Source organism: Glycine soja, chromosome 19 (assembly GCF_004193775.1).
Source record: "Glycine soja cultivar W05 chromosome 19, ASM419377v2, whole genome shotgun sequence".
NCBI classification, from domain to species: Eukaryota; Viridiplantae; Streptophyta; class Magnoliopsida; order Fabales; family Fabaceae; genus Glycine; species Glycine soja.
This window is the reverse complement of record NC_041020.1, coordinates 26028491-26043079: the sequence shown is the minus strand read 5'-3', so window position 1 is coordinate 26043079 and position 14589 is coordinate 26028491. Positions and strand designations below refer to the sequence as shown.

At 36.7% G+C, this 14589-nt stretch overlaps 1 non-coding gene across 1 annotated transcript; it reads left to right on the top strand.

Annotated features, from left to right (window-relative positions):
- The first annotated feature begins 429 nt into the window (after positions 1 to 429).
- On the top strand, positions 430 to 536 carry LOC114401034. The gene has a single exon (XR_003664150.1). It is a non-coding gene; the product is annotated as a small nucleolar RNA R71 (small nucleolar RNA).
- The last annotated feature ends 14053 nt before the right edge of the window (positions 537 to 14589 follow it).

The following is a 14589-nucleotide window of genomic DNA, read 5'->3' as shown; positions in this document are numbered from 1 at the left end:
GGAGGTCTATTGTAAATATTTGCAGCATAAGCTTCAGGTTGCTCAATTGCTCCAGGTTACTGCATGGAAGGGCAAAGGTCTGTATGGTGGTCAGCAGAGGAGCACAAACCACAAACCCTTGCGACAGGTACAAATTTCTAATTCAAGGCCAGCTGGGTTACCAAGTTGACCAACGCATCCAGTTTGCCTTCAAGCTTCTTAGTTTCAGATGATGCATATGGGTTTGTAGCTACCTCATGCACTCCTCTAATGACTATGGCATCATTTCTGGCGCTAAACTGCTGGGAGTTGGAGGCCATCTTCTCAATTAAATTTCTGGCTTCAGCAGGGGTCATGTCTCCAAGGGCTCCACCACTGGCAGCATCTATCATACTTCTCTCCATATTACTGAGTCCTTCTTAAAAATATTGGAGAAGAAGCTGTTCTGAAATCTGATGGTGGGGGCAACTGGCACATAGTTTCTTAAATCTCTCCCAGTACTCATACAGGCTCTCTCCACTGAGTTGTCTAATACCTGAGATATCCTTCCTGATGGCTGTGGTCCTGGAAGCAGGGAAAATTTTTTCTAAGAATACTCTCTTAAGGTCATCCCAGCTCGTGATGGACCTTGGAGAAAGGTAATACAGCCAGTCCTTTGCCACTCCCTCTAATGAATGAGGAAAAGCCTTCAGAAATATGTGATCCTCTTGGACATCTGGGGGTTTCATGGTGGAGCAGACAATGTGAAATTCTTTCAAATGTTTGTGCGGGTCTTCACCTGCAAGGCCATGAAACTTTGGAAGCAAATGAATCAGTCCAGTTTTAAGAACATATGGGACATCCTCATCAGGGTATTGGATGCACAAGCTTTCATAGGTGAAATCAGGTGCAGCCATTTCCCTTAGAGTCCTCTCACGAGGTGGAGGTTGTGCCATGTTCTCAGAATGTGCCAAATCAGAATGCTCAGAATCAGAATGCTCAAAATTATAATGCTCAAGATCAGGATGTTCAAAATCACCAATAACAGAATGCACAGATTCACCAGTTATGGAATGCTCAGAATGATCAAAAGGTATAAAATGATGCCTAACTAATCTATGAAATGTCCTATCTATCTCAGGATCAAAGGGTTGTAAGTCAGATGGATTGCCTCTAGTCATACACTACATTCAGCATGCACACAACTAGTTGCCTTGTCATGTAAATAAAGGTGTAGGTTTGAACTACAGCTACCCTCAAATGATATCCAAATGACTTGAAATTTTGTGAGCAACCTTATAAAATGATGAGAAGATAGCACAAAAAATTTCAGACAAAAATTCAAAGTCTAACTATGAAAGCTAAAATTGGTAGGTTAAGAAAAATAAGTGAATAAAACTTGAAAAATAAAAAACTTTTGACAGAATCGCTTTTTTTGGACGATGGAGACCTCAGCCGGCCTATGGCCGGTTCCCACGGCGTAGGAAATTTTTTTCTACCCCAAATGCATATATAATAATTGCGATTCTGATAACCGGAGCAAAAGTTATGGCCGTTTGAAGTTTTGACAAACACAAAATTTGCTAGTTTTTTGGAACTTTCAAATCTGACCAAACTAAAGGCTCTAGCTATTTTTCCCACAAAATATGGATTAAAAGAAGTTACCACAAAAAAATTCAGCCAAAAATAACAACCCTAGCTACTAAAACAAAAAATCCCAAATAATTCAGCATGGGTGCTCGCTAAAATCCGTCTCTAATTGATTTCTACTACTACTCTGTTTTTCCGCAAGCTGATTTCTACTACTACTCTGTTTTCAAGCACAATCTTCACAGCAAAACACCCAAGACTGAAACAGGGGAAACGCTTAATGGGAAAACTGAAACAGAACACACATTAAACAAAATACTAGGACACTAAACAACACTAACACACATACTAACACAATACTAACAATTAAACATAAAACACGAAAGGATTAAACACACAACACTAGCTAGCTATTATGAACCTTTGGACACTGCTCCCCGGCAACGGCGCCAAATTTGATCGAGGCCGTACCCGAATCAAATAAACATGAAAATGCAGTAACTAGGAAGTGATCCTAGGTCGTTTCCCAACGAGCAGTGACAAGCCAAATGTTCATAATATACTTGCAGTAACAGTAACGATGGGGGGGGGGGGGGGGGGTTTGGTTGTTTGGTAATTAAAGAGCAGAACAAATAAAATGGAATACGAAACTACTAATATTAAAAACGGGTTGTTTTCTCTGATTCAGAAGCCACTCTCTTATCCTGGGTTATGGAGAATTCGTCCCTAACAGTCAACCACTTAATCCAACCCTATTTCAATTTATTAAGCGAAAATCAACTTAGGGTTTTCAATACGTGATTAGGCACCACATACACCAGTTAGCCCTTCGTCCATTAAGCATGAATGCAAGTTAGGCTCAGAGGCAATTAATCGAACACGAAGCGTGCACTGATTAATATTCACGAAATTGGGATAACTGGTGAAGGGAAAACTGCCAGGAAACCACATTACAAACGAAACCTCAAAGAGAGTTGGGCTTCGTCCTCAAAAGGAAACAACATCAGAAAATCTAGCCTTCCATGGATTCAAACAGAAAACGCAAATGAAACATGAAGCAGAAACGTAAATGAACAAGAACGTAAATGAAAAGAAACGTAAATGAACGTAGAAGAAGAAGCAAGAATGAACTCGTAATTAGAAGCAGAAAACGGAAATTTGCATTAAGAACGAAAACTATAACAAGGGAACAGAAAAACGTGAAAACCTAAAACCAAAGCTCTGAATAATGAAAATAGCCTAGCAGAATAGAATGCCCTGCACGAATCCCAAGGCAGCTATTTAAAAAGAGTCACTCAAAGTCACTGGACCCTATTACAATACTCTGGCCCAAAACGAAATAAACACTGAACAACATAAAATAAAATTGCGAAATTTCCTAATTAGAAATTAACTAAGGTAAGCGCTGCTTTATTTGCCCTCTTCAAGTCCACAACCAAAATCCGGATTAAGCCCAATGTTTCATTAATTCCTGAAATTAGATTAAAAACATCAAATTAGCTAAATGAGCCCGAATAATAAAACTGCCTAATTAATTGACAATTAAGACCAATCAAAAATTAAAATGGTGCAAAAAGGGTTTAGAAAATAGAAGAAAATGATGGCACATCAATACGATATCAACGATTGAGAAAAAAAGTTGTTGTCATTGTCTTAAAAATGTAAAAGTTCCACAAGGATACTCTTCAAATATCAAGAGCCTTGTTTATGTGACTAATATGAAATTGGTTGGGTTGAAGTCGCATGATTGTCACGTTTTAATGCAACAATTATTGTCAGTTGTGATTCGGGGTATATTGCCTGAAAAAGTTAGGGTTGTAATAACTCGATTGTTTTTTTTTCTTCAATGCGATCTACAACAAAGTAATCGAACCCAAACAGTTGAATGAGTTGGAAAATGAGTCTTCCATTATCATTTGTCAGTTGGAGATGTATTTTCCACTAACATTTTTTGATATTATGATTCACTTAGTTGTCCACCTTCTTCGGTGGATGTATCCAGTTGAGTGGTACATGAAGGTGTTGAAAAGTTATACGAAGAATCAATATCACCCAGAAGCTAACATTGTTGAAAGGTACGTTGCAAAAGAGGCTATTGAGTTTTTTTCTGAGTACATTGAAAATGTTACACCTATTGGTCTTCCTGAAACCCGTCATGAGTCTACACGGCAAGGTAGAGAATGTTGTAACCATGGATCATTAGCAGGTCTCTCAAGCGCATCTATATGTACTAAACAACATCGCTGAGGTTATACCATACATAGATGCTCACAAAGAATATGTCGCAGCTTGTCACCCAAACATGAATATGATGTGGGTGTTGCAGGAGCACAATAAAAGTTTCATTAATTGGTTTAGAAAAACAATATTTGCTAGTGATACTGGTTCTAAGACATTATCATTGTTAGTTGTTGGGCCAAATCTCAATGTCCTCACTTGGAATGGTTATGATATCAACAATTATTCCTTCTACACAAAGTCACAAGATGATAAAAGTACCGTGCAAAATAGTGGAGTGTCGATTGATGCTCATTTGAACCACTTTAGTAGTGCATTAGATAACCATCCTATTTGAGCGTCCATGCCATATTATGGAGTCATTAAGGAAATCTGGGAGCTTGATTATGGTGAATTTAGAGTGCCTGTTTTCAAGTGTGAATGGGTTAATGGAAATGCTGGTGTGCATCTAGACAAAATGGGGTTTACTTTGGTTGATCTTCAAAGGATTGGTTACAAGGACAAGACTTTCATCATGGCAGCACAAGCAAGACGGGTGTTTTATGTTGAAGATCTGAGTGACTCAAGATGGCCAGTTGTTCTTTAGGGGAAAGGCAGTGGTATCCCTCCCAATATTGATGCTTCAACCCTGGATGTTCACGAGATGTTGAAGTTCTCCCCGCAAATGCCTTCCATAAATGTTGAAAATGAGGAGGATGATGTATATGCAAATCGTATCGATCATGATGAAGGTTTATAGGAAAATATGGCTACTTAAAAGTGGTATATACCCAAATAATGTGTAACTTGTCTATAGCCATTTTCAATTTAGAATTACTTGTCTTTCATTACAATTTGATACTTACATGTTGTATTAATTAACTTGGCTTACTTTTTGTTTTGTTTTTCTCTGGAGCCATGGCAACACCCCCGAGATCCCCTCCACCTCCAGATTCTCCAAGCGCCATTTCAAAAAGGAAGACTCCACAAACTACCAGGTTGAGAAGATTAACAAGTAGAAGTTTGGATGAACCACAACCAACTGTGAATGTCAACCCTATTACTGGTAGAGGATTTGGCCCTAATAAAGAAAAATTCCATAGTTACCTGGGGGTGGTGGCATGGGAGAAAATCCATATTGTCCATTCTACTTGGAAAGTTGTCCCTGAAACTCTAAAAAATCTTATATGGGATGACATTTTGGTATGTACACTTAAGTAACCACTTTCATTTAATTTATGTTTAATTAAGGTGCAAATGGCGTTTATTCAAAAAGTGGTTGAAAACTATTTATTATTTTAGGGTAAATTTGACATCCCTGAAGGAACAGCTACGAAGAAGAAGGTCATGTCCACGGTTGCGACTAGATGGAAGCAATTTAAGTCATCCCTCACCACTAGATATGTATATGCTGATAAAGACGGTGAAGATAACCATGATCTATCTGCTAAGTATGGTTTGGATCGAGAAACATGGGAACAATTTGCAAAGAGTCGACAAACCCCTAGTTGGCAGGTTTGAATATTTTATTAATTATTTTTACACAACTTGTTACTTAGGTGATTTTTGTTAAAGTCATTATTTAGTGGATAGTATTTGTAAATGCCGACAGGGAATACGGAAAAAAGCTCAGGAAATACAAAAATTTAATGACTCTCCTCACTTACTATCTTGTAGAGGGTACGATCTTCTTGAAAAAAAGTTGTTGGCTGAGAAAACGAAGGCAAGAGGTCATCAAGCGGACTATACTGAAAATACAGCTATGGTCGTAGACCCTCCATTCCCTATTGCAAGACATGTGAAGTGGAAGATGGCTAGAACAAAGGCGTATGGCCAAATGACATCTACAACAGCTAAAGGAATTTCTGAAAAATTGTAAGTTCAATTTATGACTTTATTTCAATTTCAATTATCCCTCTTTGAATGACACTTATTAGCCATGAAAATGATCGTTGTGACAGGATGATTTACAAGAACAAACAAAACGGGGAACTTTTGTGCCCCATGGTCGTCACGACATACTAAACACTACTCTTGGCCAAGCAGAGCATCCTAGTCGTGTGCGTGTAGCTGGACATGGTGTCACCATTGGTCATTACTTTGGACAGTGTTGCAGTGGCTCCAACACTTCTTTGGCGGTGATCACCCCAGATCAATTAGTGGAAATCATAGGAAATCTAAAGCAAGAGTGGAGGAAAGAGGTAGAAGATGAAAATAGAAGGACTATGGACATAATGAAAAAAGAGTTGGACGCGATCAAGATTGAGTTATCCCAAATGCAAACGCAATAGTCAGTCCCTATACCAGCGCCTAACTCTGATGTATTACTTGCATGTGTTAGCACCAAAGAAAGTGTTGTTGAAGCTGCTGCAAATGTTGTTGTGGGACCCATCTGTAGTTGATGTGACTACTATGGGCTTGTACATTGTTTGTGGCAACAATACACAGTTGGGGGCTTTGGGAAAGGTATTTGGTGCTGGTGGCACAATACACAATGTTCCTTACGCAGATGATGTGATCAGGGTCTGTGTTGTTACTATTTATGATGGTGATGCCAGGGTCCCATTTCCGACGTCAGAGATTCAGTATGTCAGGGAGGCCAGTAACACATTCATTGGATGGCCGACACGTCTTGTGAAACCTATCTCTGATGTAAGTTAATTGATTTTCCCTCTAGTTCATGTCAATTAAAGGTCACATTGGTAATACCTTCTTTGTCATTAAATTTAATAGTTATTTTATTTAATGTTGTAGGATTCAAATCATAATGTGCGGAAACCAGTTGGACGTCTGCATGAGTCCAATGCAGGTGTTGCAAAGGATCCATTGGGAGAATTGATGAAGATACTTTATGACGTGTACCAGAATCCAGTGGGAGGCGGGCCAATTTGGACTTCCAAATATAGACGCAAGATTTTTCATCATCCATGCTGATGTAGCGGAGATAATATCAGGTCACAAGTGTTTAAACATATCTATACTGCAATTGTGGATGATGTAAGTCATTTAATTACAAACTTTAAGTTCCATTACCTCATAACCAACATTTTTTAATGTAATACATTAACAATAATGATTTGCTTGTCTTCCAAATAGGTTTATGGATGAGTGTGGTAGAAGCAGAGGTGATGGGTCAATCTATGGCTTCCTTGAGCCTCAGTCTATACACAATGCTAAGGACAGACGTGAAGAATGTCAACATTACATTCAGACATGGGTGAAGGAATCACAACGACACTTGTACTTAGGAGCTTACTTGCATGAGTAAGTTCAACTTTTGTATTAGATTACCAAATTATTTTCTTGATGAAGTTGCTAATTATAATCGTCAACTTCAAGGCACATTGGCAACTATTTGTTCTGTGTCCAAGGGAAAACATGGTTATTTGGTTTTGTTCTTTACTGAAGAACCTGATGTTAACATAAAAGCCACAATTAACAGGTTTTGTTAAAATTTATAAATGATGGCCTTTGGAATCGTTGTTCAGTATACAGGGCAAATGTTTATATATATATATATATGATATTTTTTTTTTACTAGTGCAATGAAGACAATAACCACTTCTTTCAAAGGAATGTTTGATCAACCTGCACCTCGGTGGGTTGAACCCAAGATTAGAAATTATTTAATTAATAGTTTTTTGCAATGAACCCCTTTGTAATTTTTTAAGGGTTGAATGTTAAATATATTTGCACTGTTAAATTTAGAGTCATGTTCAAACCAGAGGGTACGAGTGTGGATATTACGTCATGCATTGGATGTGGTGCATAGTTACTGGCAGTTTGAAGGATGAATGGAACAAGGTATATTCAATGCTTCATATTTGAATTGTTAGTTTCTTTATTATTTGTTAAGCTATGTATCGAGTTGTTACTAATAGTGTTAATCATTGTTAATTTTGTAGTGGTTTTCTGATGGATCAGCGTTAGACATGGAGGCCATGACAAATATTCGCAAGAAATGGGCTACATACTTTTTAGCTATTAGAAAAAATGCATGCTAAATATCATTTAGATTATCTAGGAGTAAATGTTTTCTTTCATGGCACCGTTTGGTTAATAATTGACAATTGTTTTGTGTGACTTTAATGTTTGCAAAGAATGTACATGATGAGGTCTCTGTAGTTGATGCTGAAATTGTTTGAGTTTGTCGTTTTATTTTATTACAATATATACATTTTAATAGGATGTATGCATTTATATGTTTCTTTTGAATTTTTCTATGAATAAATTTTACTGAAATTGTTCATTGAAGTTCTTGAATGCAAAATATTTTGTTACCCAGTTTGTAATAATCTTTGTGTTAAGAATGCACAACGAAGTAGGGTGGCTACTGTGGCTGTGAAATCGATGAGCTAACCGCAGTACTTGACCCTACTCCAATGGAAGTCACATGGAAAATTGTTGTTGGAGCTATAGGTACCTTAAGTCACACAGCAGAACCTTTAATATTTGACTTAACTTGTGTTTCATGTGTTCATTGTTGGATAATGTTCCAGATAGGTCAAAAAGGATGTCAAGTGTGAGGAGGGTCAGAGCTTGTTGTTAGGGAAAAGGAAAAGGATTATGTCTGTTGCCCAGAATGTGGTATGATTGCATTCACTTCTTCTTCGAATATCATGTACTACATTTAACCAATTCTTGCTTCAGCTGGGAGAATGTTATGTTGCTGCCAACATGAGATAAAAGGTATGTTGCTACCATATAAAGTATTTAGATCATTATGCCGATTCCGAGGTTGAGCAACCCACCTAACCATGTACATGGTGAGCAAGTAGTTGTAGGGTGGCCTTCTTGCCTCTCCAAGGTTGTTGGGGAAGCTATTAATGGATTGGTCCCTACAACAGCTGACACTTTTCACAAACTTAATAAGGTAAGGAAGTTTATGACAAGTTTAATGCTGCCAATTTAACTATGAGGAACATGTTTACCTTGATTTCAAGTTTCAATATGTTATTGCTTATGTTTACCTTGATGGTATCATTGGTTCGATCTTTTATTTTATCCTATGTATTTTATCTTATTGCCCCTATTTCTTGCATATTTCCCTTCTATACTTAATCACACTGCAAACTTTATTTTGTGAAAGATGTGTTACTTTATTGTAAAAAAATTTAAAAGAACATCTTTTCCTTGTTATATAGTTCTTTTTCCTTTATTATACATTTGGTTGTTGTCCGATTTTTCTAACATCACTGTTAGCTATGGTGGCTGAGACCACAACTTTCCCCATAGACTTGATCAAGACCAGGCTCCAACTCCATGGCAAGTCTCTTTTCTCGAGTCACTCCACTAGTGCATTTACAGTAGTCTTGGGCATTATTTGTGAACAAGGTGTTCTTCGCCTTTACAGTGGCTTGTCGCCATCAATTTTTAGACACATGTTCTACATGCCTATTTGAATTGTTGGGTATGACAACCTAACAAATGTGGTTTCTGCTGTTAATGCTTTGATCTATATTGTTGGCAAGGCTGTAGTTGGTGTAATCGCTGGTGTTTTGGCTCAGGTGAGAACTTTGTGGTTGTGTTGTGTATTTCTGCATAATTCTTGTTAATATAGTCATTTCTCTCGGAGAATATTTGTAATTGGAATTTGTTGTACCTTTTCAATTGAAAATGTTGAGCATAAATATAATAACTAAGGGATAAAAGGTTACATACTGACCACATCAGATTTGCAGTTGTGTTTAATTGTTTCATCATTGTTAAATACAGCTTGTGTAATGGCCAAAGCATCCTTCCAAAAGAGTTTCTTTCACAAGAGATGGGAAATTTGCAGCAATATGCACAAGGCGTGATTGCATGGACTACATAAATCTGTTATATTGTCACACATGGGAAATCATGGGCAATTTTGCAGTCGACACTCTACACTTAGCTGATATCAAATGGTCACCTGGTGATAGTGCTATAGTGCTAAGGGATTCACTTACCTTCATTACAAGGTAAGTTTGTTCTATATATGGAAAATCTTTATAAGATTACACCCACCAGCTTAATGTTTTAGGGTAACTGGTTCCATGAAATGGTACTAGAGAGTTTTTGCCCAAGAAGTTATGAGGTCAATTCTTAGTGCCCCCATTCTCTTTGAATTTTTTACCACAAGCTAGTAAGAGCCTTGTACTATATAGCTTCAAAGACAAAAGTGCTTCAAAAACTATTCCATGATTTCCATCACTTCCTTCACATGATAAGCTCTTAGGATGAATAGTTTACAATGAAAAAATTATCTAGTCCACTAATTAATAACTGTTGGACAAGTGACCTCGGAAATTTTAAGAAAGGGGGGTTGAATTAAGATTTCATTAACTATTCCTAATTGAAATTTTCCCTTTCTTAATTATTCCCTAGATTCAATTATTTCTTTGTTAACAAGTTACTGAAATAATAAATGAAGGAAAATAACTTAAGGAAATGTAAAGACAACAGAAAGTAAAAGAGATAAGGGAAGAAAGAATGCAAAACCGGATTTATACTGGTTCGGCCACAACCCGTGCCTACATCCAGTCCCCAAGCAACCTGCTTGAGATTTCCACTATCCTTGTAAAATCCTTTACAAGCAATGAACCACAAAGGAATCCCCTCCTTTGTGTTCAGTGATTACAACCAAGAAGTTATGCCCACTTCTTGCAATGAACCCCAAGGAACGTTGGTCCCTTGTGTCCAATGATAACAACCATGAAGTTGTACCCACTTCTTGCAATGAACCCAAAAGACGTTGGTCTTTTGTGTCCAGTGATCAACCAAGAAGCAAATCCTGCTTCTTGCAATGAACCCAAGGAACGTTGGTCCCTTGTGTTCAGTGTTCAACCAAGAAGACCTTCTCTTGAAAACAGTCACCAAGAGTAGGTCTCTTGAAAAGCTTTTTGTAAGAATGGAGGGGGAGAGGAAAATAGAATAACACAAGTTTTTGCCCAAATAAACTTTTCTTTACAAAGCAAGTATTTGAACAAAAACTCTTAGAAAGATGTTGAGAATGATTCATATAATCATCAGTATTGAAATTCGTGCCATGGTCACATATTTATAGCCATCTGACGGCTCTTGAAGAAACCATGTTAAAAGTTGTGACTCTTGGCAATTTTTTCAAAACTAGTCACTTTGAAAGTTGTGACTTTCTTCAAAACAAGTCACTTTAAAAGTTGTGACTCTTGGCAAATTCTTCAAAAACTAGTTACTTTAAAAATTATGACTCTTGCCAATTTATTTTTCAAAACCAGTCACTGGTAATCGATTGCCATTATAGTGTAATCGATTACACATCAACAGTTGTGACTCTTCATGTTTAGATTTGAAATCCAATGTTTAGAAACATTGGTAATCGATTATAAATGTTGTGTAATCGATTACACAAGTTTGAAAATGTTTTATCACAAGTTGTGACTCTTGAAATTTGAAATTCAACGTTCAAAAACATTGGCAATTGATTACATGCCCATGGTAATCGATTACTACTTTGTAAATCAGTTATAAAACTGTTTTGGGCTTCTGGTAATCGACTACGGCCTTCTGGTAATCGATTATCAGAGAGTAAAAACTCTGGTAAAATATTTTTCTTTGAAAAATTCTTTTGGACAAATTGTGCTATTCAATCTTTTCTTTGAAAAATTCTTTTTATACTTATCTTGATGCTTTTCTTGAGGTTCTTGCATATCTTCAGTCTTCTCTTGAATCTTGATTCTTCATTGAATGACTCTTTGATTCTTGAAACTTGCTTGAATCTTGATTCTTGACTTGAGTCTTTGGCATCATCAAAATAAGCTTGGAAGCTTTGCTTCCACAATAACTATTGTTAAGTTCTCTCATCATCAAAGCATATGACCAAAGTCCGTATAGTACTCCGGTAGCCTTAGTTGATTTTTTTTTAAAGTTGAGTTAGGCATATTTTTTTCCCTCATTCCGACCCCAGATGCAGTCCAACCCCCGTATCTGATTTTAGATATAATCTAGCCCCATTTCATCCAAGCCAAAATACAGATTTGACTCTGCACACTTTATACTCTTGTTTCGAAACTCAAGTTGGTTGTCAGTCCCACTACAGCCACTTAAGTTTGACAGGGGTGTAGAAGCAAGCTTCATGATGATGAATCGAGTTGATTCAAGTAGTTTTGATAATGACAAAGATGATGACAAAAAGCCCAAAGAATGATTTCAAGAATGAGTCAACAAGTTCAAGATCAAGTTTAATTTCAAGTTTCATGAGAAGAAATCAAGAAGATTCAAGAATCAAGAGAAGATTGATTTCAAGATTCAAGAGAAGATGAATTCAAGATTCAAGAGAAGAAATCAAGAAGACTTCACAAGGGAAGTATTGAAAAGATTTTTTCAAAAAACAACATAGCACAGTTTTGTTTTTCAAAAGAGTTTTTCTCAAAATTTTCTAAGTTACCAGAGTTTTTACTCTCTGGTAATCGATTACCAGTTTCCGGTAATCGATTACCAGTGGCAAAGTTAGATTTCAAAAGTTTTCAACTGAATTTGCAATGTTCCAATTGATTTCAAAATGGTGTAATCAATTACAAGATATTGGTAATCAATTACCAGTGCATCTGAACGTTGGAATTCAAATCAAATTGTGAAGAGTCACATCCTTTCATAAAAAGCTTTGTGTAATCGATTACAAGGATTTGGTAATCGATTACCAGTGACAAGTTTTGAACAAAAATTAAAAGATGTAACTCTTCCAATGGTTTTCAGTTTTTTCTAAAGGTTATAACTCTTCCAATGGTTTTCTTGACCAGACTTGAAGAGTCTATAAAAGCAAGACCTTGATTTGCATTTAAAAACACTTACAACCTTTACAAACAACTTTTCCACATATTCTTTTACAACCTTTGAATCTCTTTGAACATCTTCTTGAACTTCTTCTTCTTCTTCTTCTTCCTTTGCAAAAGCTTTCTAAAGTTTTCTGGTTTTCCAAACCTTGAAAACAGAAGTGTGCTATATCTTTTATTCTCTTCTCCCTTTGCCAAAAAGAATTCGCCAAGGACTAATCGTCTAAATTCTTTTTGTGTCTCTCTTCTCCCTTTTCCAAAAGAACAAAGGACTAACAGCCTAAATTCTTTTGTGTCTCCCTTCTCCCTTGTCAAAGAATTCAAAACGACACAGTCTGAGAATTCTTTTGATTTTTCCCTTTCCCTTATACAAAAGATTTCAAAGGACTAACCGCCTGAGATATCTTTTGTATCCCCTTCACAAAGTTTTGAAGGACTAACCGCCTGAGAAATTTGTCTAAACACATTGGAGGGTACATCCTTTGTGGTACAAGTAGAGAATACATCTACTTGGGTTGTTGTGACTGAGAACAAGAAAAGATACATCTCTTGTGGATCAGTTCAAGTGGAGGGTACATCCACTTGATTGTTCAAAGAGAACAAGGGAGGGTACATCCCTTGTGGATCCTTGCTTGTAAAGGATTTTACAAGGTTGAAAAGAAATCTCAAGGACCGCAGGTCGCTTGGGGACTGGATAGATTTTACTTTAATTATCGCTTTAATTTCCCTACACACTTTAATTTCCGCTGTGCACTTTAATTATCGCTTTTACTTTTGGTTAAGTTTATTTTTCTTTTCTTAACTTTGTAGTAAAAGCCTAATTAAATCTAGTAACATTAAGAAGGATAGATTTTTAATTAGTCAAGGCACATAAATAATTAATTCAACCCCCCCTTCTTAATTATTCGGAGGCCACTTGATCCAACAAGGGGATGTTATTGTAATTAATGCAGTCAAATATTTGCATAGTCTTCATCATTAAAGCACATGCATTTGATAATCAAAGTTTCATTCATGTCATATATCACACTACAAGATTACAATTCATGAGTTTTCTATATCTATGTATGTGTTGCTTAAAATCTGTTGCTTTTGTATTAATCGTTGGTTATGCTATAAATTATTGTTAGAAATGCTGTATTTACAATTGCCTAAAACTTATTCATTTAAGTTTGATATGGTTTCTAATATATTCTCCAGACAGAAGGTGCCTTTTCAAGTATCAAGCATATGAAACTGGATGAGGAGTTAAAAGTGTGTCCTGGTCTCCTTGTGGTCAGTTTCTGGCTGTAGGCAGCATGACCAGATGCTGCGGGTCCTGAATCACCTAACGTGGAAGACATTTACAAAGCTAATGCAGCCATCTACAGTCTGTGGTCCTTGTTATGTTGTTGTTTTGAAAGTACTCCTTTTAGACACTTCCCCTGTTGATGGTATCACAGATTGATAAATTTATTTACCTTATCCCTAAAATTTCAGGAAGTAGATGAGCCACTACAACTTCATATATCAGTCAGATATGAGGTTATGGAAGTTCCTATCAATTTACCATTCCAAAAGCCTCCTGCTGAGAAACCTAACCCCAAACAAGGAATCAGTAAGCTACACGTCTCTAATTTTCAAATGCCATAAATTATGAGCTTTCTTGTTACATAATTTAATAATGACATAGAAGCAAAGGCTAAGGTTCTCAATTCCATTATTTGTGCAGTAAATAGGAATAAATGGAATTTCTTGATTTGGATATGATTTTCTTATTTGCATGAGATTAAGTTAATTGGAACTGATAAGCGTTTGGGGCACCCCATGAACCAAAGCGAAGAGGGCTTAAGTGATTATAAACTAACACAAGGTTTAAAACCAAAGGGAGGACGGAAGCCTAACCCATCTCCTCTTCTTTTAAAGAAACGAGACAATTACAGTGAAAGGGAATCCCTGGAGGAAACCAAGAAGAACAAAAACTCAGAAGTAAAAGAACATGCAACGGTCCTCTCGATTGCCCCAGACTTCAAGCGTAGTATCGCTTAATAATATCGGAGTTCACGGGCGA